We start from the raw sequence: 7,390 nt of genomic DNA, 5'->3' as shown, positions 1-7,390 counted from the left end.
ATAAGATAAAACAACATGAATACAATTTAATAAAGCATAGGTTAAAACAACATAAATATAATTTAATAAATCATAGGATAAAACAACATAAATACAATTTAATAAAGCATAGGTTAAAACAACATAAATACAATTTAATAAAGCATAGGATAAAACAACATAAATACAATTTAATAAAGCATAGGACAAAACAACATAAATACAATTTAATAAAGCATAGGTTAAAGCAACATAAATGCAATTTAATAAAGCATAGGTTAAAACAACATAAATACAATTTAATAAAGCATAGGATAAAACAACATAAATACAATTTAATAAAGCATAGGATAAAACAACATAAATACAATTTAATAAAGCATAGGATAAAACAACATAAATACAATTTAATAGAGCATAGGATAAAACAACATAAATACAATTTATAAAGCATAGGATAAAACAACATAAATACAATTTAATAAAGCATAGGATAAAACAACATAAATACAATTTAATAAAGCATAGGATAAAACATCATAAATACAATTTAATAAAGCATAGGATTAAACAACGTAAATACTATTTAAAAAAGCATAGGATAAAACCACATAAATACAATTTAATAAAGCACAGGATAAAACAACATAAATACAATTTAATAAAGCATAGGATAAAACAACATGAATAAAATTTAATAAAGCATAGGATAAAACAACATAAATAAAATTTAATAAAGCATAGGATAAAACAACATAAATTCAATTTAATAAAGCATATCATAAAACAACATAAATACAATTTAATAAAGCATAGGATAAAACAACATGAATACAATTTAATAAAGCATAGGTTAAAACAACATAAATACAATTTAATAAAGCATAGGTTAAAACAACATAAATAAAAGTTAATAAAGCATAGGATAAAACAACATAAATACAATTTAATAAAGCATAGGATAAAACAACATAAATACAATTTAATAAAGCATAGGATAAAACAACATAAATAAAATTTAATAAAGCATAGGATAAAACAACATAAATACAATTTAATAAAGCATAGGATAAAACAACATACATAAAATTTAATAAAGCATAGGATAAAACAACATAAATACAATTTAATAAAGCATAGGAAAAAACAACATAAATTCAATTTAATAAAGCATAGGATAAAACAACATAAATACAATTGAATAAAGCACAGGATAAAACAACATAAATAAAATTTAATAAAGCATAGGATAAAACAAGTTAAATAAAATTTAATAAAGCATAGGATAAAACAACATAAATACAATTTAATAAAGCATAGGATAAAACAACATAAATACAATTTAATAAAGCATAGGATAAAACAACATAAATACAATTTAATAAAGCATAGGATAAAACAACATAAATACAATTTAATAAAGCATAAGATAAAACAACATGAATACAATTTAATAAAGCATAGGTTAAAACAACATAAATATAATTTAATAAATCATAGGATAAAACAACATAAATACAATTTAATAAAGCATAGGTTAAAACAACATAAATACAATTTAATAAAGCATAGGATAAAACAACATAAATACAATTTAATAAAGCATAGGACAAAACAACATAAATACAATTTAATAAAGCATAGGTTAAAGCAACATAAATGCAATTTAATAAAGCATAGGTTAAAACAACATAAATACAATTTAATAAAGCATAGGATAAAACAACATAAATACAATTTAATAAAGCATAGGATAAAACAACATAAATACAATTTAATAAAGCATAGGATAAAACAACATAAATACAATTTAATAGAGCATAGGATAAAACAACATAAATACAATTTATAAAGCATAGGATAAAACAACATAAATACAATTTAATAAAGCATAGGATAAAACAACATAAATACAATTTAATAAAGCATAGGATAAAACATCATAAATACAATTTAATAAAGCATAGGATTAAACAACGTAAATACTATTTAAAAAAGCATAGGATAAAACCACATAAATACAATTTAATAAAGCACAGGATAAAACAACATAAATACAATTTAATAAAGCATAGGATAAAACAACATGAATAAAATTTAATAAAGCATAGGATAAAACAACATAAATAAAATTTAATAAAGCATAGGATAAAACAACATAAATTCAATTTAATAAAGCATATCATAAAACAACATAAATACAATTTAATAAAGCATAGGATAAAACAACATGAATACAATTTAATAAAGCATAGGTTAAAACAACATAAATACAATTTAATAAAGCATAGGTTAAAACAACATAAATAAAAGTTAATAAAGCATAGGATAAAACAACATAAATACAATTTAATAAAGCATAGGATAAAACAACATAAATACAATTTAATAAAGCATAGGATAAAACAACATAAATAAAATTTAATAAAGCATAGGATAAAACAACATAAATACAATTTAATAAAGCATAGGATAAAACAACATACATAAAATTTAATAAAGCATAGGATAAAACAACATAAATACAATTTAATAAAGCATAGGAAAAAACAACATAAATTCAATTTAATAAAGCATAGGATAAAACAACATAAATACAATTGAATAAAGCACAGGATAAAACAACATAAATAAAATTTAATAAAGCATAGGATAAAACAAGTTAAATAAAATTTAATAAAGCATAGGATAAAACAACATAAATACAATTTAATAAAGCATAGGATAAAACAACATAAATACAATTTAATAAAGCATAGGATAAAACAACATAAATACAATTTAATAAAGCATAGGTTAAAACAACATAAATACAATTTAATAAAGCATATGATAAAACAACATAAATACAATTTAATAAAGCATAGGATAAAACAACATAAATAAAATTTAATAAAGCATAGGATAAAACAACATAAATACAATTTAATAAAGCATAGGATAAAACAACATACATAAAATTTAATAAAGCATAGGATAAAACAACATAAATACAATTTAATAAAGCATAGGAGAAAACAACATAATTCAAATTTAATAAAGCATAGGTTAAAACAACATAAATACAATTTAATAAAGCATAGGACAAAACAACATAAATACAATTTAATAAAGCATAGTTTAAAACAACATAAATACAATTTAATAAAGCATAGGACAAAACAACATAAATACAATTTAATAAAGCATAGTTTAAAACAACATAAATACAATTTAATAAAGCATAGCATAAAACAACATAAATTCAATTTAATAAAGCATAGGATAAAACAACATAAATACAATTTAATAAAGCATAGGATAAAACAACATAAATACAATTTAATAAAGCATAAGATAAAACAACATGAATACAATTTAATAAAGCATAGGTTAAAACAACATAAATACAATTTAATAAAGCATAGGATAAAACAACATAAATAAAATTTAATAAAGCATAGGATAAAACAACATAAATACAATTTAATAAAGCATAGGATAAAACAACATACATAAAATTTAATAAAGCATAGGATAAAACAACATAAATACAATTTAATAAAGCATAGGAGAAAACAACATAAATCAAATTTAATAAAGCATAGGTTAAAACAACATAAATACAATTTAATAAAGCATAGGACAAAACAACATAAATACAATTTAATAAAGCATAGGATAAAACAACATAAATACAATTTAATAAAGCATAGGATAAAACAACATAAATACAATTTAATAAAGCATAGGATAAAACAACATAAATACAATTTATAAAGCATAGGATAAAACAACATAAATACAATTTAATAAAGCATAGGATAAAACAACATAAATACAATTTAATAAAGCATAGGATAAAACATCATAAATACAATTTAATAAAGCATAGGATTAAACAACGTAAATACTATTTAAAAAAGCATAGGATAAAACCACATAAATACAATTTAATAAAGCACAGGATAAAACAACACAAATACAATTTAATAAAGCATAGGATAAAACAAATTAAATACAATTTAATAAAGCATAGCATAAAACAACATAAATTCAATTTAATAAAGCATAGGATAAAACAACATAAATACAATTTAATAAAGCATAGGATAAAACAACATAAATACAATTTAATAAAGCATAAGATAAAACAACATGAATACAATTTAATAAAGCATAGGTTAAAACAACATAAATATAATTTAATAAAGCATAGGATAAAACAACATAAATACAATTTAATAAAGCATAGGTTAAAACAACATAAATACAATTTAATAAAGCATAGGATAAAACAACATAAATACAATTTAATAAAGCATAGGACAAAACAACATAAATACAATTTAATAAAGCATAGGTTAAAGCAACATAAATACAATTTAATAAAGCATAGGTTAAAACAACATAAATACAATTTAATAAAGCATAGGATAAAACAACATAAATACAATTTAATAAAGCATAGGATAAAACAACATAAATACAATTTAATAAAGCATAGGATAAAACAACATAAATACAATTTAATAGAGCATAGGATAAAACAACATAAATACAATTTATAAAGCATAGGATAAAACAACATAAATACAATTTAATAAAGCATAGGATAAAACAACATAAATACAATTTAATAAAGCATAGGATAAAACATCATAAATACAATTTAATAAAGCATAGGATTAAACAACGTAAATACTATTTAAAAAAGCATAGGATAAAACCACATAAATACAATTCAATAAAGCACAGGATAAAACAACATAAATACAATTTAATAAAGCATAGGATAAAACAACATGAATAAAATTTAATAAAGCATAGGATAAAACAACATAAATAAAATTTAATAAAGCATAGGATAAAACAACATAAATTCAATTTAATAAAGCATATCATAAAACAACATAAATACAATTTAATAAAGCATAGGATAAAACAACATGAATACAATTTAATAAAGCATAGGTTAAAACAACATAAATACAATTTAATAAAGCATAGGTTAAAACAACATAAATAAAAGTTAATAAAGCATAGGATAAAACAACATAAATACAATTTAATAAAGCATAGGATAAAACAACATAAATACAATTTAATAAAGCATAGGATAAAACATCATAAATAAAATTTAATAAAGCATAGGATAAAACAACATAAATACAATTTAATAAAGCATAGGATAAAACAACATAAATACAATTTAATAAAGCATAGGATAAAACATCATAAATACAATTTAATAAAGCATAGGATTAAACAACGTAAATACTATTTAAAAAAGCATAGGATAAAACCACATAAATACAATTTAATAAAGCACAGGATAAAACAACATAAATACAATTTAATAAAGCATAGGATAAAACAAATTAAATACAATTTAATAAAGCATAGCATAAAACAACATAAATTCAATTTAATAAAGCATAGAATAAAACAACATAAATACAATTTAATAAAGCATAGGATAAAACAACATAAATACAATTTAATAAAGCATAAGATAAAACAACATGAATACAATTTAATAAAGCATAGGTTAAAACAACATAAATATAATTTAATAAATCATAGGATAAAACAACATAAATACAATTTAATAAAGCATAGGTTAAAACAACATAAATACAATTTAATAAAGCATAGGATAAAACAACATAAATACAATTTAATAAAGCATAGGACAAAACAACATAAATACAATTTAATAAAGCATAGGTTAAAGCAACATAAATGCAATTTAATAAAGCATAGGTTAAAACAACATAAATACAATTTAATAAAGCATAGGATAAAACAACATAAATACAATTTAATAAAGCATAGGATAAAACAACATAAATACAATTTAATAAAGCATAGGATAAAACAACATAAATACAATTTAATAGAGCATAGGATAAAACAACATAAATACAATTTATAAAGCATAGGATAAAACAACATAAATACAATTTAATAAAGCATAGGATAAAACAACATAAATACAATTTAATAAAGCATAGGATAAAACATCATAAATACAATTTAATAAAGCATAGGATTAAACAACGTAAATACTATTTAAAAAAGCATAGGATAAAACCACATAAATACAATTTAATAAAGCACAGGATAAAACAACATAAATACAATTTAATAAAGCATAGGATAAAACAACATGAATAAAATTTAATAAAGCATAGGATAAAACAACATAAATAAAATTTAATAAAGCATAGGATAAAACAACATAAATTCAATTTAATAAAGCATATCATAAAACAACATAAATACAATTTAATAAAGCATAGGATAAAACAACATGAATACAATTTAATAAAGCATAGGTTAAAACAACATAAATACAATTTAATAAAGCATAGGTTAAAACAACATAAATAAAAGTTAATAAAGCATAGGATAAAACAACATAAATACAATTTAATAAAGCATAGGATAAAACAACATAAATACAATTTAATAAAGCATAGGATAAAACAACATAAATAAAATTTAATAAAGCATAGGATAAAACAACATAAATACAATTTAATAAAGCATAGGATAAAACAACATACATAAAATTTAATAAAGCATAGGATAAAACAACATAAATACAATTTAATAAAGCATAGGAAAAAACAACATAAATTCAATTTAATAAAGCATAGGATAAAACAACATAAATACAATTGAATAAAGCACAGGATAAAACAACATAAATAAAATTTAATAAAGCATAGGATAAAACAAGTTAAATAAAATTTAATAAAGCATAGGATAAAACAACATAAATACAATTTAATAAAGCATAGGATAAAACAACATAAATACAATTTAATAAAGCATAGGATAAAACAACATAAATACAATTTAATAAAGCATAGGATAAAACAACATAAATACAATTTAATAAAGCATAAGATAAAACAACATGAATACAATTTAATAAAGCATAGGTTAAAACAACATAAATATAATTTAATAAATCATAGGATAAAACAACATAAATACAATTTAATAAAGCATAGGTTAAAACAACATAAATACAATTTAATAAAGCATAGGATAAAACAACATAAATACAATTTAATAAAGCATAGGACAAAACAACATAAATACAATTTAATAAAGCATAGGTTAAAGCAACATAAATGCAATTTAATAAAGCATAGGTTAAAACAACATAAATACAATTTAATAAAGCATAGGATAAAACAACATAAATACAATTTAATAAAGCATAGGATAAAACAACATAAATACAATTTAATAAAGCATAGGATAAAACAACATAAATACAATTTAATAGAGCATAGGATAAAACAACATAAATACAATTTATAAAGCATAGGATAAAACAACATAAATACAATTTAATAAAGCATAGGATAAAACAACATAAATACAATTTAATAAAGCATAGGATAAAACATCA

This window comes from Phyllobates terribilis, unplaced genomic scaffold, assembly GCF_046119375.1.
Source record: "Phyllobates terribilis strain yellow unplaced genomic scaffold, ASM4611937v1 Scaffold_20__1_contigs__length_20440879, whole genome shotgun sequence".
In the NCBI taxonomy this organism is placed as follows: domain Eukaryota; kingdom Metazoa; phylum Chordata; class Amphibia; order Anura; family Dendrobatidae; genus Phyllobates; species Phyllobates terribilis.
The sequence above is the reverse complement of the archived record's forward strand: the minus strand, read 5'-3'. Positions refer to the sequence as shown.